Source organism: Vicugna pacos, chromosome 32 (genome assembly GCF_048564905.1).
Source record: "Vicugna pacos chromosome 32, VicPac4, whole genome shotgun sequence".
NCBI lineage: Eukaryota > Metazoa > Chordata > Mammalia > Artiodactyla > Camelidae > Vicugna > Vicugna pacos.
Window position 1 is genome coordinate 583785 of NC_133018.1, and position 26948 is coordinate 610732.

At 44.1% G+C, this 26948-nt stretch overlaps 1 long non-coding RNA gene across 1 annotated transcript; it reads right to left on the reverse strand.

The window, feature by feature from the left end:
• Positions 1–935: 935 nt before the first annotated feature.
• On the reverse strand, positions 936–22163 carry LOC140690894 (uncharacterized). Its single transcript, XR_012066239.1, has 3 exons — positions 21895–22163; positions 11064–11097; positions 936–2055 (listed from the first exon to the last, which is right to left on the reverse strand). It is a non-coding gene; the product is annotated as an uncharacterized lncRNA (long non-coding RNA).
• Positions 22164–26948: the final 4785 nt, after the last annotated feature.

The following is a 26948-nucleotide window of genomic DNA, read 5'->3' on the forward strand; positions in this document are numbered from 1 at the left end:
ACCCCATGCCTGCGCGATCCTCTTTCCTGGACTGAACTATTCTTCCAGGGAACTACAGTGTTCATGCTCTTCATTGGGAAGGAAAAAAAAACCCTTCCGGATAAAGATTTTTCTCTTCTAACGCTTGTTTTAGATGCTTTGTTTATTTTTACGGTTGGCCCTCACACGTGCAAGGGATATTAACACAGCCTCAGAATTAAAATGTAAAATTATCTTCCTCTTATGTTGACCCAGATTTTGGTCAGAGCCCAAGGACTCAAACAGTAAAGTTTCAACTTAAAACAGAAGCAGTAACCAGGGGGGGTAGAGGGTGGGAAGGGATAGACTGGGATTTCAAAATTGTAGAATAGATAAACAAGATTACACTGTATAGCACAGGGAAATATACACAAAATGCTATGATAAATCACAGAGAAAAAAAAGTGGCAATGAGTATGTATATGTCCATGAATGACTGAAAAATTGTGCTGAACACTGGAATTTGACACAACATTGTAAAATGATTATAAATCAATTAAAAATGTTAAAAAATATATAAAAAAGAAAAAACTACAATGAGGTATCACCTCACACTAGTCAGAATGGTCATCATTAAGAAGTCCACAAATGATAAGTGCTGGAGAAGGTATGGAGGAAGGGAACCCTCCTACACTGTTGGTGGGAATACAGTTTGATGCAGCCACTATGGAGAACAGTATAGAGATTCCTCAAAAAACTAAAAATAGATTTACCATATGACCTAGCAATCCCACTCCTGGGCATATGTCTGGAAGAAACTGGAATTGGAAGAAACTCTAATTCCAGAAGATGCATGCACCCCAATGTTCAAAGAAGCACTATTTACAATAACCAAGTCACAGAAACAACCCAAATGTCCATCAAGAGATGAATGGATAAAGATGTGATGTATATATATATTTTTTCAGCCATAAAAAAGAATAAAATGCCATTTGCAGCAACACGGATGGAACTTAGAGATTATCATCCCAAGTGAAATAAGTCAGAGAAAGACAAATATATGGTATCACGTCTATGTGGAATCTAAAAAAATGGCACAAATGAACTTATTTACAAAACAGAAACAGACTCACAGACATAGAAAACAAACTATGGTTACCAGAGGAGAGAGAAATCAGGAATTTGGAATTTGCAAATACTACTATGTATAAAATAGATAAACAACAAAGTCCTACTATATAGCATAGGGAACTATATTCAATACTTGTAATAATCTATAATGAAAAAGAATATGTCTGTATCTATATTTATATGGGTATAACTGAATCACTACACTGTACACCAGAAACTAACATAACATTGTAAATCAACCATACCTCAATAAAAAAAATTTTTAAAAACCAACAGCAACAACAACAAAGATATCACTACTTTGGAACTCATTAGCCTCAGACAGAACGTGGCCTTCTGACTTCCTCTGAAATTTGTAAATTGTGACCTCAGCATGTTACTGAATCCAAACTGGGTTCTGCTCAGTGCATGACAGGCCAATAATTTTTCTATTCTGCAACTTGTTATCTGTATGTAAGTGCAAACGTGTTAATATCCTTAAAGGTCAGAGCCTTGAGAATAGGCTCTCGTGTATATTTCAGACTATTGGCAACACTGTTTTACACAAAGTGCAGAACCAGCAAGGCTAAGCCTAGGAGACAGAGCACAGGGTTAAAGCCAAAGGAACAAATCTAACACGGGAGTCAGATGTGTTCCTTTCTGTTACAGGCAATCATGAAAATTGAAGGGATGTAAGTACGGTTTTCATCTAGTCTCCATGTCTCACTTCAAGATGACATTTATAATGTTAAAGTCAGTAGCTGTTTGCCTGAGACGTTCTGCACTGAGGCACACTCCTGTCACCTGTTACAGAGTAATTGCAAGTCCAGGAGAGCAAAAGTATTCTTCCTTTCATCGCCTGTGTCTCCTGCCCCCTTACCTGGACCGGGTGCCCAGTACCTCAGCTGCTCTTTGTGACTCTGCGTCTCCTTGGCTGATCTTCTTGTCTGACTAACATCCTCAGGAGAAATGCTGTTTGGATTCTCCCTGGATGGACCAAAGGGGAGAACAGAGCCTTAGAACAAGTTTAAGCAGTCAAGTTCACTTTGTTTCCTAGGGTTAGAATAAACAAATCTGCAGCCATTTTAAATAGCTGTGATTCCACCTTATAATGGCAATTCATTAAATTCATATTATGGTGATTTACACCTCTCAATGGCATCACACCAGTGTGCCCTTTACTCCTCGGAGAACTTATTTTCTCAGTGGACCATAAACAGAACACAAATTTTTAGATAGAACTAAAGTGTACTGTCACTGGAGACAGTACAAAAAAGCCAGCTGGAGAGCACAGCTTTTCACAAGATGCTTACAATCTACTTACTTTGCTGCCAAAACTGTTTTGACCCTATTTTTGATTGCTTTGAGACTGAATGTTTTTGTTTTGCCCAAGAATACAGAATATCTTGGTATATGTAACCCAGAATAATAGTGAATAAGTCATAAACATCAGTAAAAATAAATCTGATCAATGTAGATGATCAATCCAAATACTTAAGGCCAAAATAAAAGTGCTATTTATCGAAAATGAGTTATCTGAATAGCTGTCCACATTATCTCAGGGAAATGTCAAATGTTCCCTTGATGATTTCTAAATAAAACCTAATGTTTTTAGTGATATCAGAGAAACCTGTTACAAAGTGGAAAGCTTAGTCAAAATACTTTTCTTTATGTGAAATCATTTGTCTAATTTAATTATTTCCCACTGAAATGATTCTTTATGTATCATATAGACACAGCCCAAATGTCCTGTAGATGGTCAGGAACCCTGTTAACAAGCAAACATTTTAGCTTAAAACTTAATCCCTATAGTAAATACCATACAATTTATTTGATGCTGTGAAGCCTTGTATTTTATAATGAAAAACTAAATGAAAAAAAAGGTGGGGGGTAGAGATGAAACTAAATACATCAAATTGTAATCTTTAAAATGTATAGCAAATATGTGAGTAGATCCATAATTAAAATTTGTTATTGGAAATAATGATATTTTACATTTTAGAAGATACATTTTGAAATAGTTCAGAGTATTCCTATGAGGTGATAATATGAAATTTTTCTTTGTTAATTAAGATGCTTATCTTTTCTTCATGCCACAAATATCATGTATGATTCTTCTGTCCTTTCCTCCTTTTGGTCCCTGACCTGCATCACCAGATCAGCTTGAACTTTCTATGTGATTTCAATGCTTTTTCATTTATGTATCACTTCTCCTTTTTCCTTTTCTTGTGTCAATCAACCTGTCAGAAAGGAACAGGAATAGCAGAGATTTCACAATATTTTATCAAAACCAGAAGCCTTACAGTGTAGCCAGTTCCTAATCTAGGATCAGCATTGTTTGTGCCGCTCACTGGACACCCATGAAAGTTTCCTGATTTTGAAGTCATTTTTGTTTGTTTGTTTGTTTGCACAGAACTCAAAAAGCATTTTAAGATTCTCAAGGACAGGGTTCATGATGAAAACATCCCCCCCCTTTTTTTCCCCTCGCTAGAGAATCAAGCATGTTTGTTTCTTATAAGAAGTGCTTAGAGAATAGTTGTAGGTATGAGATGAGGATGATGGTGAGGAAAATTAAAAACTGCTGCCTCTGGCACAATGCCACATATGGAAATAATCCTTTTAAGGTTGTAAGTCCCTTTGGCAGACCATGTTTTGGTATATTTTATGTAAACAAGCTGAACTGGATACCCTGTATGGCTTGTGTGTGCTATTGGGATACAGAAACATTTCTCTTTGTATATTTAAAACAAACTCCCCAAATTTTTGGATGGTGGAACTATGCACATGTAAAGATATTCATTTACATCTTTCAATCCATACCAGGGCAGTAGACTTCCCTTTGTAATGCTATCTCTTCAATTTAACAGAGAAAAATAATTACAATCTCACTGGTCTCTATCTGTGTCTTAAATATTTAGAGGAAGTGACTCTCAGCATTTAAAAATATTTTACAGTTTATGTTAAAGGAAATAGTGGATATTTTAAGATCTTCTGTTCATTATTTCAAAGATGATAGAAACAACTTACTTGTATTATAGTAGAAGTAGAGTGAACACATTAAGTGTTGCATGCAGGGCATAAATCAAGTATTTTATTCCAGGTTCTGTCTTGTTTTTCCTGTCATTAAATGTTCATTCTCTGCCTGAGTGCTTCCCATCCTCTTTGAACTCATAGGAAAGACTTCATTCGTGGAAGCCCTGTCTTGGCACCTATTCACATAATGTGTTGTTATCTAATCATTTCGTGTGTATTAGATATCAAGACTGTCTCCTTCATCAGAGCTGTGAACTCCTTAACCTGTACATCTCTTGAACATTGCATAGCATCTTGTAGTTATTCTGTAAATACTTGCTGATTTCTTTGTTGATTAACTGAAAGTGGATTGCTATTTTGACATGATTTTGCCCCAACTGTAAAAGAGTGATGTCTTCTATTTATGGTTAACCTGCGTGCATTTGCAAGTCTTTAGATATACATTCCTAGTATGGCTTTACATTTTTTATAATAATGATGTGAAGTTTGATAACAGTAATCTTTCCTCTATGTCTATAAATAAATGAAGAAGAATTTTAAAATTCTTGTTGTTTAGCTGCAAGGAGGAATTTTACTCTACCTATGATCTCATAAATTTCTATCTTAACCAAAAAAGATTATTATGTATCAGTATACACAACTTAGGTTAAATTTGGGGCAATATAATTTTATTTCTTACTTGAAGAGACTTAAAAACGAACGTGGAGGTATTTAAGTAAAAAAGATTTTCTTTCTTTGCTGTTTTTCTCAGTGTTGTAAATTTTTGATAATCTAAAATTTTCAGCTGATTTATTTTTCCAATTAAAAGCTCATCATGACTACAGAAGGCTTACATTTGCTCAGAGAAAATGAACAAATATTTCAACAGCTGAACATATTTTTAAATGACCTATATATATATTAAACACATTTGTTTAACAATAGGTGGTATCAAAGAGCTACAATCTATTTTCAATACTGTTTGGGAAACTCAAATTTGCTACCTTAATTTTTATTTTCTAAAATTATCTTTTGTTTCTCAATGATAATTTTCTTCATGACCTGAATGAACAAAACTAAATATACTAAGACCCGTTCCGCTGCTACCGCTGCCTTGTCTGGTGTGGAAACATTTCTGGCCCTCTCTTCCGTTAGCGGGAATGCTTCTTACCGGGCAGTGACCACGGATTTGGCCCCTCTCTGAGCTTTCACTCGCAGTGCCCTTGGGGCCGCTTTAGCCTGTCAGACCTTCCTGCGATAAGACAATCACTGGCACCAGCCCTCCAGCCGGAACAGCTCCCCCGGCAGGTGTCCTGCATGCGGGCTTTTCGCACTAACAGTGGGGCATTAGAATAGGGCAAAGTTTTTTTAAGCTTTAAAGTAGTTATTCACGAAAAGTAAATAAAAACGTCTCTGGCCATAGCCCACTTCTTTTATGGCTACTAAGGTTTTCTTTAACTTTCTTTCAAACATGTGTAATGATGCCCTTTATCCAGCTATAGCAGTCATTACCCACGGCCAAACTCTCCCACATGCCATTCATCTCTCTGCCCGTGTTATTTTGAAGCACACCCTAGACATCACATGTATTCATCCATAAGTATTTCAATGTACGGTTAAAACAGGTTTAATTTGGAATTGCACAACGGGAGCAGATAAGGCAGAGCCCCACAGTCTTGTCGGAGTTCAGGGGCTTTACACATCTTAACTTGGTTCTCACACACGCTTACTTAAAGCCAGTGTTGTTATGTATAAAACAGACGTCACACAAACACAAATAATCACCAGAGCAAGTGTTTGGATGCAGAGTAAATAAAGGCTGTTCGGCCCTGGAGGCACCTGTCCATTCTCTAGAGGCTGCGCCTTCTTACTTCAGCATTTCCCAGGCTGGTCTTTTTTTGGAATGCTTCTCTGCTTTTGACCTGGTTTAGATTAATTTTTGCCTCCAAGATGCTGACCAGCACTTTTCTTTCCTTGTTGTCCCTTCATATTCTCTCTCTCTCTGTCCTGCCTCCCCTCCCTTTCTGTCTCTTTGATGATAAGTGAACAGCCTGATGATTTAGATAAATGTATACACACCTGTAACCCACCCGCACCCATAAAGGTACGGGGCACCAAGAAAAGTCCCTGGTGTCCCTTTCTAGTAAATCCTTGCCCACCTCCTCCACCTGGAGATAATCACTGTTTCAATACCTGTGCCAATAGTTTACATTGGTCTCTTATAGAAATTTCTATAGATGGAATTACATGGTGTGTGTGTGTGTGTGTGTGTGTGTGTGTGTATTTGTGTCTCTTTTTTAGTCCAGCATTATGTGTGTGAGATTTATCACAGCCAGTGTCATTGTGTGTATGCAGAGTTTGTTCCTTTTTATTGCTGAGTTTAGCCCATTGCATGAATATATCACAATCTGGGTATTCACTCCCTTATTGACAGACACTGGGTTTTTTACAATGTTTAACTATTAGGAATGAAGCTGTTATGAATATTTTTGTACAAGCATCTAGATTTTCATCTGTTGAATAAATATGTCTGATCAGTGGTTGGTTGGTTGGTTGGTTGGTTTGTTTTTGATGTATATTTTCATTTCTCTTCGGTAAATTTTTGGAACGTCATGGGGGCTATCCATTTTATTTATCCATTCAAAAAATCAGCTTTTAGTTTTATTAATTGTTTCTTTTGGGGTCATATTGTTTTCTTTTTTATTGCATTCCCTCTTTATTTCTTCTTTTTGCTTATTAGAGCTTTAATTTACTATTTTTTCTAGTTTCTTAGTGTAAACATATCATTAACATAAGACCTTTCTTCTTTCCCGGTGTTAGAGTTTAGTGTGATCATTTTGTCTCTAAGCCCTGCTTTACCTGAATTTCACTGTTACATACCGCTTTTCATTTATATTCAGTTAATTTTTTTTCTAATTTTCCCAGTGATATCTTTTTTGATCTCTTTTATTTAGAAGTGGATTTTAACGTCCCTACGTTGAGGGGTGTTTCCAGACATTGTTCTGTTGTTGATTCCTTAATTCCATTGTGGACAGAAAACATAGTTTGAATGATTTCCATCCTTTTAAATTTATTGAGGTTTATTTTATGGTCCAAAATATGTTCTATCCTAATAAATAATCTGTGTTCACTTGAAAATAATTCATTTTCTTCTGGTACTGACAGAAGTGTTTTATAAACTACATTTAGGGCAAATTGAGAATATTTTTAGAGTCTTCTATATGCTGATTTTCTATCTATTTGTTCTACCAATTATTGAGAGAGGGGTATTGATACCTCCAATTATAATAATTGTATTAGTTATTTATTGCTGCATAGCAAATTACCCCTAAAATTAGTGGCTTAAAACAGCCACACATGTCTATTATCTCAGAGTTTTCAGTTGCCTATCTTTAGACTTTCTCTGAATCTTTGGTATTCATCATTTTGGCTGTGATGTACTGATGAGTGTTTTTCTTCATATCTTTACTGTTTTGGGTTTTCTGAGAATCTGGAAACTATTAAAAAAAATCTGTATCTATATCTATATCTATATATATATCTTACCAAATTTTAGAACTATTCAACCTTTATGTAGTCAAATATTATTTCTGCCCCATTCTCATACTCCTTGACTAATTAACTTTAATTACATGCATATTAAACCTTATTGTCCAACAGAACTCGCTTCTTTCTGGTGGTTATTCCCTCACTTTCCAAAAGCTGTAGTCCCCTTGAAGTCTGTCCTTTGTTTCTTTTTCACCCCAGCTTTATTGAGAGAGCACTGACATGTAACACTGTGTAAGCTTAAGGTGTACATGTGATGCCTTGATATATTCACATATTATAAAACAATTAACACCATAGCATTAGCTAACCCCTCCCTCATGTCATAGAATTATTATTTCTGCTTTGTGATCAGAAGGCTTAAGATCTGTCCTTTGTTTCTGAGGGTCAGAAAGTCTGCAGGTGTTCTGTAGGAATTTTATCCAGAAGCATTCTTTCAGGCAAAGAACTGTAGAAGTGGTAAAAGCGTCTGCATGATTCCTTTTCACAAATACTAACCTCCTCCGACATCCACCTGCTGTTCTCCACCTTCCAGTGCCATCAGGTGGCTGTTTGGTTGAGTAGGCAACCGTTGCAGGCACAGTACGTGTTGACTGAAGCCTGTGAACTCTGTAACCACACGCTCACTTTGCCCCGGGACTGCCACCCCAGGACCGTGTAAAGCAAGGGAAGAGTTCCAATATGCACGAGTTTCAGTGAGCACGTAGTGTGCACTCTGAGGACTGCCTGTGTTTTGTTCAGAGCCTGTATTGTTATCTGGAGGTTGGTTGTTCTGGTTGGATCTTTGTTGTCCACACCAGAAGAGCAACCTCTCTCCTGAGAGTTTTTATTAAAGCATGGTCTTATGCTTCTTTCCTTCATAGCACTTTTCATAATTTATAATTATTTAATTTATGTCTGTTTGCTTACTTATTTTCACACTGTGCTGTTAAAATTGTATGACAAACAGGAGGCATAATGAGATAGGCATTGAATGAAGGAATGACATCTTCCATGATGGTAAAACACAGGTTGCAAAACAGTTTCAATTATAGTCCCAAGATTCTTTTAGGGACCACAATCAAATAAACAGTATCATCAGAGAAACCCAGACAAGATCTCCATGTATGTTTAAGATCTAAGTTAGGCATTATTGGATATTGTACTAACAAGATATTTGTAAGATATTTCCTTAATAGTGTCTAACTGGGGAAATGCCTGGAAGTGTTAATAGTTTATAATCAAGCTGTTTTAAACATATAGAATTTTATAAGTTATTAAATGACTGAAAAGCTATGTATTTATAGTTTTTATGGCTGTGACAGATCACAATAATACCATATTTATGTGGTTAGAGAACAGGTCTCAAGCTTAACATTTGAGAGACCCTGGTGCTTTATGAAAAACATCTAGCATGGTACTCAGCACAGAGAGATGCTCAAGAAACAGTTTATTTCCTTTTAACTCCCCCTTCTCTTCTTCCTACCAAATCAAACAGGTACTCTTTTCAGTCAGTTCAGTGTACTTGTTTACAAGCATCATTGCAACCCTGTATTTTTCAAAAGCTTAGTGAAGCTTAGGCAAGCAATAGTCCTTTGTGTATGACTTAAAGCAATTCCTACAGCAAAGCTGTAGAAGAATGGAACATTTGTTGCAAAATGCATAAGAACATATGTGTCTTCCATACAGCTCCCCAAATGCACTTTGTGCCCTGGTGAAAGCAGCAGCAGATAATGGAGAACGTTGGTTGAAATTTTTGCACTGAATTTCTCCTGGTGCTCCTTGGCTAGAGTAAGTGGAGGAGGGTCCCATGAATGGGCTATACCACACTTAGAGGAATCTAATTCAAGCTACAGGGTTATAGATCTCCTTTTAACTAAGCATATGACATTAGGGCAGATGACATCATAAAATGTGATTAGCTGAAGACAAGGCAGATGTGGGATCTCTGTAGGTGGCTGATGCAAATTTCCTCACTCACAGGGTGTAGATCCAGTAGGATTGTGTATCAGCACTTCTCAAACTTTAATATGCATAGGAATCACCTATGGATCTTGTTAAACTGAAGATTCTAATTCAGTGGTTCTGCGTGGAGTCTAAGAGGCTGTATTTCTAACAAGATTCCCAGTTATGCTGAGGCTGCTGATCTGAGGACAACACTTTGACCTGCTAGAGTCTACCATTGACTTGCTGTGCCAACCAAAATGGGGCTTAGAATATTTGTTCCTATTCCCTCCCTTTTTAGACTGTGATTACTACAATAAGAGCCCATTAAGCTTCCTGGATTAAAAAAAAGCTTAGTGTAAAATAAATTCTAGACATTATCAATTACAGCATCCCATGATTTTAGATGTTCTTGGCAAGAGTTCTTTCTGGCACATTGTTTAGTACACCTGTTTTCCCAAGATTTAGGGTTTGCATGTAATAAAATGCACTAACTAAAAGATAGCTCAGCTATCATTCCAATTTCTTATTTTGCAGGTGAGGAGACTAAGGCTAGATTACTTACTTACGTGTTTTGAGCCTCTTTAACAATGCCAAAAAACTAACATATGCTGATTTGGAAGCAGATCACATTGTGGTTTTACTTACAAAAGTTACTAAATAATGGCTTTGATTGTGATTTAAGCAACAAGTTTATAAAACAGAATTACTTTCTCACCGCCTTGAGCTACTCAGTTACTTTGACATTATGTAGACATAGTATACCCAGACACCTCTTTTGCCCGGAAAACTAACACTTGACATGTTGTTGGAGGTATTAAGTGGGAGCATCCACTTAAATGGTAATGATTTCCCTTTCAGCATAAACATTCATTTTACTAAGTTAATCTCTGCCAAATCAGAAGACATTGCTTATAATGTTCTAGCAAAGCGCATACACAAAAGAGATGTGATTAAATGCAGAATTTAACCAATATGTTTGAATGTAATTTTAAAACATGGTAAATAAAAAGTGGCCAAGTCCTTTCAGTTTTCAAATGTGATGTTCAAGTTGAAACTTTAATATTTTAGCTGCTTATTTTTTTGGTGAAGCTTTTAAATTAAAATGGATGCACCCCTGACCTCTCACCTCGTCCTGCAGTTTCCACAGCACACAGCACATTTCCTCACATATATACATACTTGTGTTTTGAATGAAAAGTCTTTAAACTGAACTCACATTTTCTCTTTTTTCTATATGCTTTCCATGTTGAAGTAAGTGGAAATATAATTCTCCTCACATTAAATTGGAATTGTCTTAGAACACTTTCTTCTCAGTTTCACTGATTCTGTTTTCCAAATGCTTCTGTTACTCAGTGACTTAGTGACATCACCCTTCTCAAGCCATCATAGCTCACACCTATTTTAGGAAACATCCCCTCTATTCACTTTTCTTCTTTCAGCCTCGCTCCCCTTTAATCCATCCCTAAGTGTTAACACCAGATCATTCCTTTTAAAACTATGATTAGGCTTACCTTAACCTGGATCCTTACAGCAGCGCTCCATTATCTGTAGAATAAAATACAAATTCTTTAGGCCAGTATTCAAGGCTCTTTGTAATCCAAGCTCCAGTCTACCTTTTATGATTTACATTATACTAATCCCAACATAAACCCTCTACTGTAGTCAAATTGCTTAACTTTCTGTCTCCCAAACATGCCATATACTTTCCAGCCATCATGTCTTTTGCCACTTCCCTGGCCTGGTAGGCATTCCCTTCCCTTCTATTCCCATGAAGAGAAACTGAAGTGAAAATGACAATTTGGGAAAGGTAAGAAGCATTAGAGTTGATGGAGTTCAACCTCTCACTGCTTCCGCTATTTTAAGAAACTAAAAACCACAAAAATGCAGGTTCATGCTTATTAATATCTAATGAGCACTATGCTAATCATTGTATAAGTTGGTTAGTTTTTTAATCATGTGGTTCATTTCATATCTACCATACCGCCTGAGTTTTTGATAAATTTTTTTTGTAAAGACCAAAACTCTACTAAGTTTGATCATCATAAACTATCCTGAGGAAGTTCAAATGAAGCCAAATTTCCTACATGTCCTATGGAGCAGTTAATGACATCCAAACTGATGTCATATCATGAAAAAAAATCTGAACTGATTTTTCATTGAATCTAAAATTTTTCTGGTCCTAAGAAAGGGGTGCTCACACTTTATGCCTCACTAATATCAGGATAAGTCTAGTAAAAATTCAGAAGCTGGACTTTAAGTAGCATTTAAAAAGTTCTCAAACTTTATTAGTGTGTGTGTAGGTGGGGCGGTGTGTGGAAGCAGAAACTGGCTGATTATAAAAAGCAAATTAACTAATATTTAGTTGAGTACAGCCCTTAATGGGGGATGATAGTGAAAGAGATTTTTCTCTATACTGAGAATAAATGAACCGTGCCACTTACAAGTTAACATTCCTAAGATTAAGAATTAAAACACAGTGGGGTGGATATAGCTCAGTGGTAGAGCACATGCTTAGCGTGCATGAGGTTCTGGGTTCAATCCCCAGTACCTCCATTTATAAAAATGGGGGAGAAAAAAGAGTGAAAACATATTCTGCAGTGACCTTGAAATAATGTATTGCAGATGACTTTATTGGTTGCACAATATTTCGTTGGGCATGTAGCACCACCAGAGTGAATCAGCAACAGGCATTCATGATGATCTGCTATAACCTGAGGTTTGGAGGGCTATGATTTACCAGACAACCTACGTACTGTGATTTCAATTTTAAATGCATAATAACTGCAGATATTTGATAATAACCTGTTCTGGTTTATGGAGGTAATATTTTCAGTTGACAAAGAATAATAAATTGGTGTATAAATTTTCTAAAAGTGAAGCACACCAATCCAAAGGCATCTTCAGGAAACTGTCTGTCTCAGAAAGTGCCAGCACAGGCGAGAACAAGACGTCACCTCCTCACCAAGGCAGTGGTATGATATACACCCCAGAGCTTCGAATCAGGAAGGGAAACCGGGGACAGGGGATGGTAAGACTATGAAATCTTTATTGACTGGGTGAGTTCACTTGGAAATGACTAAGGCTGCACATGCTGTCACCAAGTCAAACGGTGTCTCAACAGATGTGTAGTTTTAGGAAAGTAAAAGATACTTTTATGCCCACTTGAATTCATGGCTTGCGCTGTAAGCAGTCATGGTCTCAGGCTGAAGTCTACCAACAGTAAAGCAGATGCTGCCCAACTCTGTTTTCTACAGAGACTGTCCAATCAGCCAGTGCTGACTGAGTGCCAGAGTCAGTTTGCTGTGGGTAATTCACTTGCCATATAAGTGCATTGTTATGAACTGTTGTTTAGTTTGGATCCAGAATTCTAGAATTAATGATGACTACGACCTTCAGCAACCAGTTAAAAGAATGTTCACAGCAGCTTTATTCATAATGGACAAAAATTCCAAACAACCCAAAAATTCAAGAACAGGAGAATGCATAAACAAACACAATGGAATACTACTCAGCAAAAAAAAGAATAAACTGACCTGTCTCCGATCCAACATCTAAAGAGCTTGGAAGTTACTACTACCTCTGTTCTTATATATTAAAACAAATAAAACAACAAAAAAACAGAACAAATTGAAAAGCAATGACTTTTCCTGAATCCTATCAGATTGTTGAGGTTGCAGGGCAGATCATCACCCTGAAATCTGAAGACACAGGCAATAAAGAGAATCACAGCCAAGATGTACTCATGTGGGACAGAAGCCACTGGAGCTATACACTCACTGGAAGATTTAAATGGAGAATTTGATGAGTTGTTTAGAGGCCGAATGTAGACTTGTGTGAGAGTGAGAAATTCTTGAGGGTTCATAGTGGGGGAGACTCCCCCAACACTTTTACGGGTATTACTTCCAGTAACCCTTCAAGGTTCTTATGCTGAAGATTCAAGAAAGATCTTTTCGTGGAGATGTACTTATGAAGGTCACAGCCTGGAGACATATGCCCACAGATTTAACAACTTAGATGAAGTGGACCATTTTGGGGGAAGACACAAATTACTAAAACACACACAAGGAAAATTTAATAATTTGAATAGGTCTGTATCTATTAAAAGAAGTTGAATCAATAATTAGTAACTTTCTGGGAAGAAAAGCACCTAGCTCAGATGGTTTCACTAGTGAATTCCACTGAGCATTTAAAGAAGAAATGATACCCAGTCAAATTCTGGCTCCTTTGAATAAATATTTCCCCAGGTCAGTGTTTGATTTTTGTTCTGACCTCAGAAGATCTCCTCCAAGGTGTCCTATTTCTTCTTTTCTCCCCAAAACTAGCTAGTCTGTGGTATAGCCTCTGTCTTGAATATCCTTCCAATGTCTGGTCACCACAACCTCCATTTCTCTTCTAAGGGCCTTTAGGCTTGAACTTCTTCCCTCTGTTGCAAATAAAGTCAGTTCCTTTCAGAAGAGTTTAAGAGCTGTTTTATGGCCCATTTCTCCCCCAGGCACAGGGTATTCATGTTTGTTCAGTAAGTTAACCTGCAGTCTCATTATGGTTTAAAATATAATCACTTACCATCCCCTCCCCTCAAAACACCCACACATCACTTGCCCACAGCAACTTTACCCCTATGTACCCAAGAGAAGTGAAAATATATGTCCACTTAAGAACTTAAATGAATGTTCATTGCAGAATCATTCACAACAGACAAAAACTGGAGACATTCCAAATGTCCATAATCCAGTGAAGCATCCAATTAATTACTGTTTGATGACAAAAAGCAACATAACTACTTGTCCTAGCAATAACATGGACGAATCTCAAAATATTATAAGAAAACACTAGATAAAAAACTTTTTGGAATGATGAAAATGTTCTAAAACTGTGGTGATGCATGCACAACTCTGTAAATCTGCAGTGAACTGAACATTTACATTTTATACTATGTTGATATAGTTGTCTTAAAGTAGAAAACAAGGGACAGCCTCCTGTTGCTTGCTGTTTGGTCAATTTTTTAAAACTCAGTATGGTATAAAGAGAGGGATGAGCATTTTAAAGGACCTTGTAACATGAATTAATGAAGTCCAAACTGCAAGATGTGGGACCCCGAGAGTTAGCAGCTGCTGCAGTCTCAAACTCTCCCCCTAAGCCCAGCCCCTCCAGCCTGCCTTAAAGGCAATTCTCAGAGTCTGCACTGGACCCCACCACCAGCAACCCCCCAGCACCCGGGCAGGAGGCTCTGGGAGGACCTGGGCTTGGAGACACAAACCCATCAGTGCCAGCACTAAATGCAAAGCACAGCGAAAAAGTTTGAAATTTGTGTAGAAGATTCTGACTGGCTGAAAAAGAAACTTTCTTTTCTGGGTTAGGATGTGCCATCAACTTTTTTATTTCTCAACCACAGCTTTATGTCTTACAACAGACTATGTAATTCTTAAATAGGGGGGACAATCATGTTTCAGCTTCAAAGTCTCAAAATTATTTTATGGGACATATGTAACAAAAAGAAAAGGATCTGCTAACTCCAAGAACTGCTCAGAGATCGTTTAATCTTCCTTTAATAACAATAAAAAGAGTAACTTACTTTAAAAATAGGTTTGTGCATGAGCCACCTCTATCAGTTTTCCAAAGGCAGAAAAATAGGCAGTCACTTAAAATTAAATGATTTATGAATAAACTCTGGGGAAAAAAAAAGTATCTTAGACCTGTGTCTGTGGTAAGTGCTATAATAAAGAGAAATAAAAGGAAACTCACTAGAAGGAACCTAAAGCCAAGGCCTAACCAAGCCTTCTTAGTCCTCCCTCCAAGCCAGGCATCCACTGACCACGAGCTGCCTGGGGACCTGGTGTTTTGTTCACTGAAGCAGCTGAACAGCTAGTCTGTGTACTAGTACACACAGACAACACTTGCTGAATTAATTAGTAACTGGGAAGCCCAGGTGGAGTTAAGTTTGCAGCTCTGTCCAGAATGATCTTATATCAGTGTTTTCACACAGTGACACAGTAATCTATTTCCTTATCAGTCTGTCTCCAACAGGCTCTGCAGCATCCCTCAGGGAGGGCGGGAACATGGACCAGGGCCTGGCAGAGAAGATTCTCTGACTGTTAAATCTCACCAGGAGAGGGGGCTGCCCTAACCCACACAACTGTGGGACCCAAGTCTAGCAGTCTCACTTTCACGGACTCTGCTTTGCACTCCAGGACGATGTCCAAGAGACTGAGGTGACGGAGGACCCTGGCTCTGCCAGGCCCACTCACTTCCAGGCAGTAATGACCAGAGCACTAGCCCGAGGCTAAGGGCTCAGCGCTCACCTACATGTTTCACCCAATCCCCCCAGCCCTGAGGTGGGTATCACTACCCTCTCTCTATAGGACAGAAAAACAAGCTCAGGTCACAGACAGGTGTCCAGAGCACAGACTCTTACTTACTCTACTGTACAGACTCCAGCCACGGATCAGAACATGGGCCTCAGATAATCTGCTCTGAAGTCACTCAGTGGGTGGTGGGTTCCTGGGTGTTTACTGTTAGGCTGCATGGCTCACACATTATATATGTATCCAATATTCAATAGATTGTAAAGAATGCCACCCCTACACCGCCAGAGACAGGAAGGCAGAAGAGCCCTAAAAGCGACCCAAAGCCCCTCTCCTGCCTAAACGACTTTGCCCTCCCCTCCTTTCCTCCCCACCAGCACCCAACAGCAGGCCTCCGCCCAGCACAAGAAGAGCAGGGGAAGCAGCACGGAGAACTACCCTAGTCAGTCAGAGGTCAGCGGGAGACAGCTCCTAACCACCCCCACTTCACTGCGCCACCCTAGAGAGGTCCAGCCTTATCACATGACTCCATCTGGGCCTCAGGTGCCGGGACCAGTGGTGCACACTGGCCCAAGCTGGATCAGATTCTCTCCCCAAGGGGTCAGGGTGCTCTGGGCAGCTAGGGGCAGTGCTCTTCTGCCAAGTGCACAGGGATGTGGTAAAAGTGAAGAGAGGAAAAAAACAAAAAAACAGCTGTGCAGAGATGCAGGATGCAAGAAGATTTTGTAAATGTAAAGAGGGAGGGGAGTAGCTGCCTTGGTCTAGTTTTTAGTTCCTGGTTACATCCATACCTGAAGCTTTAACTGCTCTTCCTGTCCCTGCAACACCATGCGAAATATCCCTGGATCTTAATCACAGACTCCCCGATTTCTACAGCCCATTTTCTACAAGTCGTGCCCGAAATGCTTTAGCACCCTTCCCCACCTTTCACCCAGCTAGCTCCACGTCATTCTCCATGTCCCAGCTTAAACAGCACTTCCTCCAGGAAACCCTACCCTCCCAGACTACTCTTCAAATCTTTGCTCTACTTTCGATGGGTACAGAAGGGAGCACTCTGCACCTCGTCATCTACTGAGTAAACGGGATTACTTTCCTGTTAGGCTGTAAACACCAAAGTGTAAAAACCACTTCAATCCTACCGCTTAGCACGTAAGTCAGGTACACGCTCAGTAACGTTACCAAGTGAATGAAGATCAAGAAACTGGTGGAGAATGTAGGAGTGAGAAGGATAAACACTGATGAACACCCTTCTGATAAAAATGAAGCTGCTTTGACCCTACCTCCGTCACCCCTTCCAAGTTTCTGGTTCCTCTCTCTTCTATCTCCACAACAGGCCCAAGTTGGTCACGACAATCATCATTTTATACTTTGGTGCTAACACATTCAGGAACCCGAACTGCAGGAAGTACGTTTCCAGGTAACTCGCTCTAATAGAGGAAAGTCTAAAGTAGTTCAGGAAAAAAAAAATTTACACGTTTTGAGGCACATTTACTGGCTGTGAACCCTAGACAAGGCACCTGCAACCTGGTTTCCTTATCTGTAAGGTAAAAAATAATAATAATAATAATACCTCAAAGATGAGGATGAAATGACCCTGAAACCACAGCACCTAAGGCAAGCTTGCAACTGTTAGATGGTCTGCACCCCACCCCCAGCTCCTACCAGCCACGGACGGGTTCAGAGCCCAGAGCCTGCCCTAAGACTGCGCATCTAAGAGGGACCTTGGAGAACATCTATCCTGTTGGCTTTCAAAGGTATGGGAGCCCCAAGAAGTGAAAGAGAAAAGAGAAACAAAAAGGAAGAAAAAGCCTCTCAGGGTCAGGCGGGTGGGCGGGCACAGCAGGCTGGACGCGGGGTGGGGTACCTTGACATGTTTCTCGGGGAATCGGTTGTGCTCTACTTAGTAGGTACATTACTGCGAGCAAAGTCAGGAATAAACTATATATAGTTCCCGGAAAATTCAACTTGCCTGTTTTCCACAAAAATCTTTTTATTAATGCTTGAGAACTGAGAACATACAAATTAAATTCAGCAGAATGGCATATCAATTATAGTCAATTATAGCCACCACCAGGAGGAGCACATTATTAGGGATGTTACTAACATCAAAATGAATTTTGTTTGCATTTTACTTGCACTCGAAACTGTTTAGAAACTCTGGGTTTCCTGTTGCTCATGTAAGATGGTCTCCTCAAATCTTTGAGCTCCAAAAACCACACGAGACTTCTTTATTAAAAGTTACATTAACAGTTAAACCAGCACAACTAGGAATCTAGTTTGGAGCGTCTGTACATGATTTGTACTACTGCTGGTCCTGCCTTTCAAACAGGTGCTACCAATACCCAGCAAAGTTCCAGAGAGGGATGGGCGGAGTGCTAGAGCCAAGAGAAATAAGGACAAGTTCATGGAGGAGATGAATCTCAGAATTCAGGACCTGCCTAGGGCCCAGTCTTTCTTGGGGACTGGCTGCTGGGAAACACTACTGGCATCTTAACAGGACGCTCCTCTGGTGCAGGGACTGACTGCTGCATGCACACTGCACGCGGGTCGTTTGGCACATCCACCTCCACCACAGACACCCCGAAGGCCAGTAACACCTCCAATCAATGTAACAACAAAAAGCGAAACAAAACCCACATACATTTCAAAATGGCCCTGGAGATGGGGAAGAAAAATCACACCCACTGAGTACCCTTAAATAAGCAGAAAGAAGAGAGAACAAGCACAGTGGGGAGGAAGTCAAAGACAGATGAGGGAAACACAAAATTTAAAGAGGAACCAGCAGAAAAAAAGGCATCCTTCAATGACCTTCACCTACCAGGTCAAGTCCCAGCTCCTTAGAAAACAAAGTCCTTCAGGACTCGGCCCCACCCATCCCAGCTGCCTCCCCTCCAGTCTTCTCCCCAAGGTGCCTCCCACACCCTCTCTTCCCAGACAACTCCTGCTTTTCCTGACCACATGTGCGGCACTCAGACCTCTGTGCCCTGGCATGTGAACTCTTGTCTACCTGGAATGCACGTCTCAAGGCAAACTCCCAGTCATACATCCACACCCAACGCCAAGGTTTGTGAAGCCAGACACACCAGCCCGGCCTTCTGCCCCCACAGCACTCCCCATGGGCATTCCATACTTCCGCCCAACTGCACCCCACTGTCTGGACCAGCAGCTACTGAAGGGCAGGCGCCCCTTGAGTCCTCGCAGAGAACTGCTGTTCAATGAATTCTAAGTGAATGACCTTGCATGAAACGCTCCGTAAAAGGCTAAAAAAGCAAATCACAAAGAAAGCAGACAATAGATATTTTCTATTATTGAAAGCATGTATTTTCTAAACTCTGACCTTTGGTTTAGTATCACTTAGGAACCAGAAAGAGATGCTCTACCACTTCCTAGTTGGGTATCTGTGGGTAAATGAATTAACCTCACTGTGTCTCAAATTTCCATTTTACTGGAAGGAACCACCCCTTGCAGGGTGGATAAGAGGACTAATTAATATCTGCCTAAAAGAAAAAGTAGCAGAAAGTGTTGACTAAACGGCAGTTCTCACTAGCCTGCCGCAATTACAGAGACCTTAACAGGACAGGACACTACCATCAGGAACGTGAGCACAATGAAATTTTGGTTAAAACTATGTTTTTTGGACAGCTGGAAGTCAACAAATCCAACAGCTTGTCCTCCAGCTGTGCTGTGCTCTCTACAATCCTCAGTACCGATTCCTAGTTAGCACTATGTCCCCAGGCTCCTCTGACAATGTGGACTCTCAGGTCTCTGGTCTCTGACGACACCTCTTCCTCCTCCTCTGTAGCTAGCCCACTCTGGACACCTCAAGTCAGGCATCCCTTCAGCTCAGCTCACACATTTCTTTCTCATCTTGTCCCTTCTCAAGGCTTCAATTAAGATCTCTACGGAGATGACCTGACTTCTCAGTCACATTCAGAAAATGTTTCAAGCTGAATTTATCCAACATATCTACCTTAATTATATCATGAACCATACAACTTCAGCTTCTCTCTTTCATATCATTTTTTTTTCCTTTTCTCCTGAGTCTTATACAACTCACCAATCCTCAGCTTCCTCTTCTTTGCCCACCCCTTAAAACTACTTCCTTGTCAAGTTTTCTTCTTTGCTCTTTCTCTTCTGTCTCACTGGTTCTTAAACTCTCTGGGACAATGAATGCTTTGAAAATGTACTGCATACTATGGATTATTTACTAAAACGATAAACACAAAGAATATATGCATGCAATTTCACCTAACCAATGATCTCAAATAAGAACCTGTGTTCATTCACATCGGACTACCACTTGAACTAATTTTCATCTCTAGATGCTAAATCCCTTTATTTTCAGGACGCCTTCCAGAGATAGTCTAAAGGGCCTCATAAACCAGCATCATGAACTTAACGAGTCCAAACCAGAACTCAGTATTTCTCCTTAACAAACCTCTTCTGCCTACACTATTCCTTCCACCATCCCCCCAGGCTGCAAGCCTTGGAATTAACAACCTTCCCCATATCACATCACCACGTCCTGTCTCAGAATCTCTCCTAAATCCCAATCCCACCTCTTCAGCCTCTTACCCTGTAAGACCTCATCATCCTTTGCTTCATCCCATACCTGCCATGATGAAAAGTCCACCACTCGTCTGACAAGAGCCCCTTACTGACTCTAGCATCTTCATCTCTCACGCCACTACGTAACTCCACCTCTAGAAGGTCACACAATCTGATTCTTCACCTCAGTTTTCTCCTCTTATTTCCACCATTTTATCTAGATTCTCCAAATACCTGAAAAACTTATCGGGCGCCTACCCCTTTTCAATTACTCTGATGGTTCTGCATTGCAGAAATATAAAATTGAACTCTCTTCTGCCTACAGAGTCCTCCACATTCCCCACCTACTCCCTTTTCCAGGATTGGATTCCACAGCTTCAATTGTGACTTGTACCTAATGGCTTTCTATCAAAACCACACCCACTGGGAAAGGCTCACTTCAAACTCTACTCTTTATATCCTATACGTAATGATTAGGAAAAGACATTGTATAAAAAAGGCCAAACTCATAAAGAACAGATTCAGAAAATAAATCACACACTCTTCATTAAAACATTTACGTCTTTCGAGAACATTAAGCTTTAAAAAGGAACGGCTCCACAAGTACCCATCAGCACAAAATAGCCGGTTCTAATAAAAAACAACGCTGTCTCACCCCATTCGACGAACGCTTCTGAGGGATCTGGAGCCAGACAAGGGAGCCTGCATGCGCTCCTGCAAGAACTCCTTCGGGGCCGCATACACACTGAGCACTAAAGCAGCAACTGGAAGAGTCCAGTCACTGTGCTAAAACGTCTGGATGCCTTTATGCTAGTACCGGAGCTCACGCGCGGTAAAAGGGGAAAAAAGTCCAATTAGGCCCAACTCCAAATGACCCCTGAAGAAATCAAGACAGGAATGCCGGCTTATCCTTCCTGAAACGCGAACGGTACCACACCAACACCCATTAAGCAACCTCAAGATTCAAACACTCCACGCCAACACTGGTGCCGCTCATGCTGCTTAGAAAGGCTGCGCAGGAGAGCAGCCCTGGCAGCACGGAAGGGGCTGAAGCAAAGCCGGCCGCGGCAAACGCAGGCGAGGGGGACAAACAAGATGACGATTTCGGGGCTGTGCACACACGCCGCTGCCGACCGCTTTGCTTCGCGGCTTCACAGTCCCGACGTCAAGGGAAGGCCGCGAGGGGAGCGCCCGGGGGTCGGGGCCCTGTTACCGTCCTGCGGGTCCCTGGCGGCCAGGGTCCCGGCCTCCACCTCCACTCCCCGCGCCCAGCGAGGGCCGGCCGGGAAGCGCCCCGAGCAACGCCCCAGCGCGAGCAGCCCGGCCCCGCCCGAGACCCCCGGTGCGCGGACGGCGGGGCAGCCCGCTGGGGTCCGGGCCGGGCTCGGGGCCGCGGCCCGGGCCGGGGGCCGACGCCGCAGCTGCGTCTGCCGAGGCCAGGCGGGGGGCCGCGCGGGCGGGCGCGGCCGGCCGGCAGGGCAGGGACACTCACCACACCACGCAGCTGGAGCCCTCGCCGAAGTACCAGGTTGCTGGAGCGCCGCCGACGTCGAACAGCTGCCCGCGGACCATCACACGGGGCCGCGTCCACCACCGCCATGTTGGCTGCCGGGCGGCCGCCGCTCGGCCCACGCCGCGCCTCCCAGAGGAACAGCGCCGCCGCCGCCGCCGCCGCCGCCGCCCGGGAGAGCCCCAGAGCCGAGGCGCCCGCGAACCATCTCGGGGCCGCACCGCTGCCGCCGCCGCATTCGGCACGAAGCTCCGCGGCAGCCGCTCGGTCAGCGCCGCGCTTCCCGGAGGGACTTCGCTGCCGCCGCTGCAGCCGCTTCAGCTGCCTGGAGGGAGAAGGGCCGGCGCCGCTCGGGAGAACCGCAGAGACGTCTGCCCCTCGGAAAGGCTGCCGTGTGACTGCCTGGCAATCTGACCTTCGGGTGGGCGGAGGGAGGGCGCCGGGGCGTGGCCTGGAAGCGTGTGCGCGGATTGGCTGTCGTGTCTCTGGGGGCGGGTCTGGTGGCCCCTCGGATTTGTAGTCTTTTTGCCCATCAGGATTTTTTTTTTTGACGGGGGGGGGTAGTGATTTCTTTTATTTTTACAGTGATCACCTATCAAATTGTTTTACTTTGATATTATAGCCCCAAACTGGAGTACAATTGGAGCCGCCCGCGAACCATCTCGGGGCCGCACCGCTGCCGCCGCCGCGTTCGGAACGAAGCTCCGCGGCAGCCGCTTGGCCCACGCCGCGCCTCCCAGAGGGACAGCGCCGCCGCCGCCGCCGCCGCCGCCCGGGAGAGCCCCAGAGCCGAGCCGCCGGCTGCTCGGACCGGCTGCCGCCTGCCTGCCTGCCTGCCTGCCTGCCCACCCGCCTACCTGAGGGACTGACCGAACGGGTGGGCGGAGGGAGGGGCGCGCGCCCCTTAGGGCGACAGGGGTGGGGCCAGGGAGCGCGCGCGGGCGGATTGGCTCCCATGGCCCGGGGGCGGGGCTGCGCGCTCAAGGCGGAGACACCTGTGTAAACTAGCCTTCACCCAAATTTGTCACCTCATAGAAAGGGAACAGTGCTTCCTAACAAATATGGCCCACTTCACAAGAACAGCTCGCCCAGCAGGGGCAGCATGGGGAGAGATGTCTGAATTTCCCACGTCTGGGTAGGAACTGGGATCAAGGCTAAGAGGAGTGGAAGCCTCAGTCACCCTCCTTGGGGGCTGGCAGAGACCCCAAGTTATCAGACCAAGGGAACTGACCCGCTCATAAGGCTGAGATGAGCGAACAATCCAGGCACAGGAGCCGAGCAGGGAAGCAGATCACGGCTGTCTCCCAGAACTCCCTTGTTCCCCTCCCAGTCTGCCCAGCCCTCCTCATAGAGTGTCCTGGCCCACCTCTCCAGCCCTTCCTCCTGACCCTACCTCAGACGTTCTAATCCTTCGTGGACACGCCCTGGCTCTTTCTTACCCCTGCTTCCCCTGTCGCCAGTGCATCTTTCTCCAGGTTCTGGGTTCTGATTCCTTCCCTGGGACCTGGGCAGGGTCAGGACAGCAGAGACTCCCTGAGGATGGCCTGTATACCACACCAGCATGCAAAGCTGTGGCCACGGGGTTACACAGGTGGCATGGTCCTCTACTTGGCCCTGCAAAGAACTTGAAGAAATGACCTCACGCCAGGGCCCTCTCTCCATCTCCGACACACACACACACACACACACACACACACACACACACACACCCGTAGGTCGACCTCACAGGTCCTCCTCCACTGCTCTGCTTCCTCCTGTCCACCTGATGAGCAGCACCCAACTGCTCCCAGTCCTCCTTGACTCTTCTGTGAAGGAGAGTTTTCTGCACATTTTCACCTTTGCCACCTCCCTGTCCAGCTGAGCCTCCACCAGAGAAATGGACTCAGTTTCCAGGCTCAGACAGAGAAGCTGCCACCCCCCTTGTGGGTGTCACCCCACTGTGTCTATGCCTAGAGCAGCACACGTGGCAGGCACTGGGGAAAATGTGGTGGGTGACAGACAGAGCCTGGACCCTAATTTCCCCGGTGGGACTTAGACCTGTGACTACTCTGCTTTCAGGAGCTTCAAGGTGAAATGGGCTAACTAACACGTCCTTCTCTCAGGGCCCTCAGCGAAGGATGGCAATCATCACGTACCTACACGAGTTAGTGGCTATTATCCGCTCCACACATTGCAGTCTTTTAGAATGAAGCTGACCAAAGGCTGGTTCTTTCATGATCCCTTGTGCTACCGAGGAGACCCTCAGAAGTGCAAATTACACACACGAGGGTACGCCACTGGGCCCAGAGTGGCTTCCTTAGAACCAGCTGGGGCATTCAGATCACATCCCATGTAATGCTTTCACTTCTCCTTCCCCTGAATGCAGGCTTCTTTAAGAGCCAGCACTTTTTAACAGGAAGGTTTCAACCATACACAAAAACAGAAAAATGCAATAGAAACAGTAGAGCCAACACCTACATATCAGACAATGTTAACATTTTCCCATATTTGCTTCAGCTCATTTTTTAAATAAACACTTTATTGAGACATTCACATAGCATATAATCCACCCCCCATTTTAAGTGTATAATTTCATGGCTTTCAGCATAGTCATAGATTTTGTCATCATCGTCACAATAAATATTACAACATTTTCATTACCTCCAAAAGAAACCCCACATCCTTTAGCTATTATGCCCTGTCTCCATGTCCATGCCCCAACAACCACTAATCCTCTTACTGTCTCTGTAGGTTTCCCTATTCTGGACTGCCACATGAATGCAATCATACAACATGTGGCCATTAAGGTCGGCTTCTTTCACTTAGACTGCTTGTCAGGTCCATTCATTCAGAGTGCTGTGAAGCACTCTGTTCCTGAAAAGGATGAAAATATTCTTTTTTTTTTTAATGAAGTTTAACTAGTCTTTGTACCTAGCTAGCATTACTTGGTAAAACATTCCCTCAGTGCATTTCCAAAATTATGACCTTGCAAATTCGAACACGTTTCTGAAATAAATTTCCTTGTAAGAGTAGAATACACTAAACTTCCAAAATTATTAATAACACTAATTAAGGAAAACAGGGAGTAAAGAAAAGGGGTCTGGAAACTGGAACAAATGCTCAGTCTGCAACCTCAAGTCTCACTCTAGTTGTGCGACCTAAGGAACTGCCTTCACCTTTAAATACTTTCTTATTTGAGAGAGAGCGCACTGCCCTTCCCTCCCTGCAAGGTGGCTGTTCAGGTAACATGAGGTAACAGTACCTAGCACAGTACCTGACACGAAGTGTTCAGAAACAGTTTGCTTCCTTCATTCAACACGAAAGACACACTCACGTGAAGGTTAAGATGTAAGGGAGCCTATACTTCCACAAGTCTCCGTCAGCACAAAATATGACAGGTAGTTTGGTTCTAATATAAAAACAACACCCACCCACCCCATTCCACGAACGCTTCTGAGGGATCTGGAGCCAGACAAGGGAGCCTGCATGCGCTCCTGCAAGAACTCCTTCGGGGCCGCATACACACTGAGCACTAAAGCAGCAACTGGAAGAGTCCAGTCACTGTGCTAAAACGTCTGGATGCCTTTATGCTAGTACCGGAGCTCACGCGCGGTAAAAGGGGAAAAAAGTCCAATTAGGCCCAACTCCAAATGACCCCTGAAGAAATCAAGACAGGAATGCCGGCTTATCCTTCCTGAAACGCGAACGGTACCACACCAACACCCATTAAGCAACCTCAAGATTCAAACACTCCACGCCAACACTGGTGCCGCTCATGCTGCTTAGAAAGGCTGCGCAGGAGAGCAGCCCTGGCAGCACGGAAGGGGCTGAAGCAAAGCCGGCCGCGGCAAACGCAGGCGAGGGGGACAAACAAGATGACGATTTCGGGGCTGTGCACACACGCCGCTGCCGACCGCTTTGCTTCGCGGCTTCACAGTCCCGACGTCAAGGGAAGGCCGCGAGGGGAGCGCCCGGGGGTCGGGGCCCTGTTACCGTCCTGCGGGTCCCTGGCGGCCAGGGTCCCGGCCTCCACCTCCACTCCCCGCGCCCAGCGAGGGCCGGCCGGGAAGCGCCCCGAGCAACGCCCCAGCGCGAGCAGCCCGGCCCCGCCCGAGACCCCCGGTGCGCGGACGGCGGGGCAGCCCGCTGGGGTCCGGGCCGGGCTCGGGGCCGCGGCCCGGGCCGGGGGCCGACGCCGCAGCTGCGTCTGCCGAGGCCAGGCGGGGGGCCGCGCGGGCGGGCGCGGCCGGCCGGCGGGGCAGGGACACTCACCACACCACGCAGCTGGAGCCCTCGCCGAAGTACCAGGTTGCTGGAGCGCCGCCGACGTCGAACAGCTGCCCGCGGACCATCACACGGGGCCGCGTCCACCACCGCCATGTTGGCTGCCGGGCGGCCGCCGCTCGGCCCACGCCGCGCCTCCCAGAGGAACAGCGCCGCCGCCGCCGCCGCCGCCGCCGCCCGGGAGAGCCCCAGAGCCGAGGCGCCCGCGAACCATCTCGGGGCCGCACCGCTGCCGCCGCCGCATTCGGCACGAAGCTCCGCGGCAGCCGCTCGGTCAGCGCCGCGCTTCCCGGAGGGACTTCGCTGCCGCCGCTGCAGCCGCTTCAGCTGCCTGGAGGGAGAAGGGCCGGCGCCGCTCGGGAGAACCGCAGAGACGTCTGCCCCTCGGAAAGGCTGCCGTGTGACTGCCTGGCAATCTGACCTTCGGGTGGGCGGAGGGAGGGCGCCGGGGCGTGGCCTGGAAGCGTGTGCGCGGATTGGCTGTCGTGTCTCTGGGGGCGGGTCTGGTGGCCCCTCGGATTTGTAGTCTTTTTGCCCATCAGGATTTTTTTTTTTGACGGGGGGGGGGGTAGTGATTTGTTTTATTTTTACAGTGATCACCTATCAAATTGTTTTACTTTGATATTATAGCCCCAAACTGGAGTACAATTGGAGCCGCCCGCGAACCATCTCGGGGCCGCACCGCTGCCGCCGCCGCGTTCGGAACGAAGCTCCGCGGCAGCCGCTTGGCCCACGCCGCGCCTCCCAGAGGGACAGCGCCGCCGCCGCCGCCG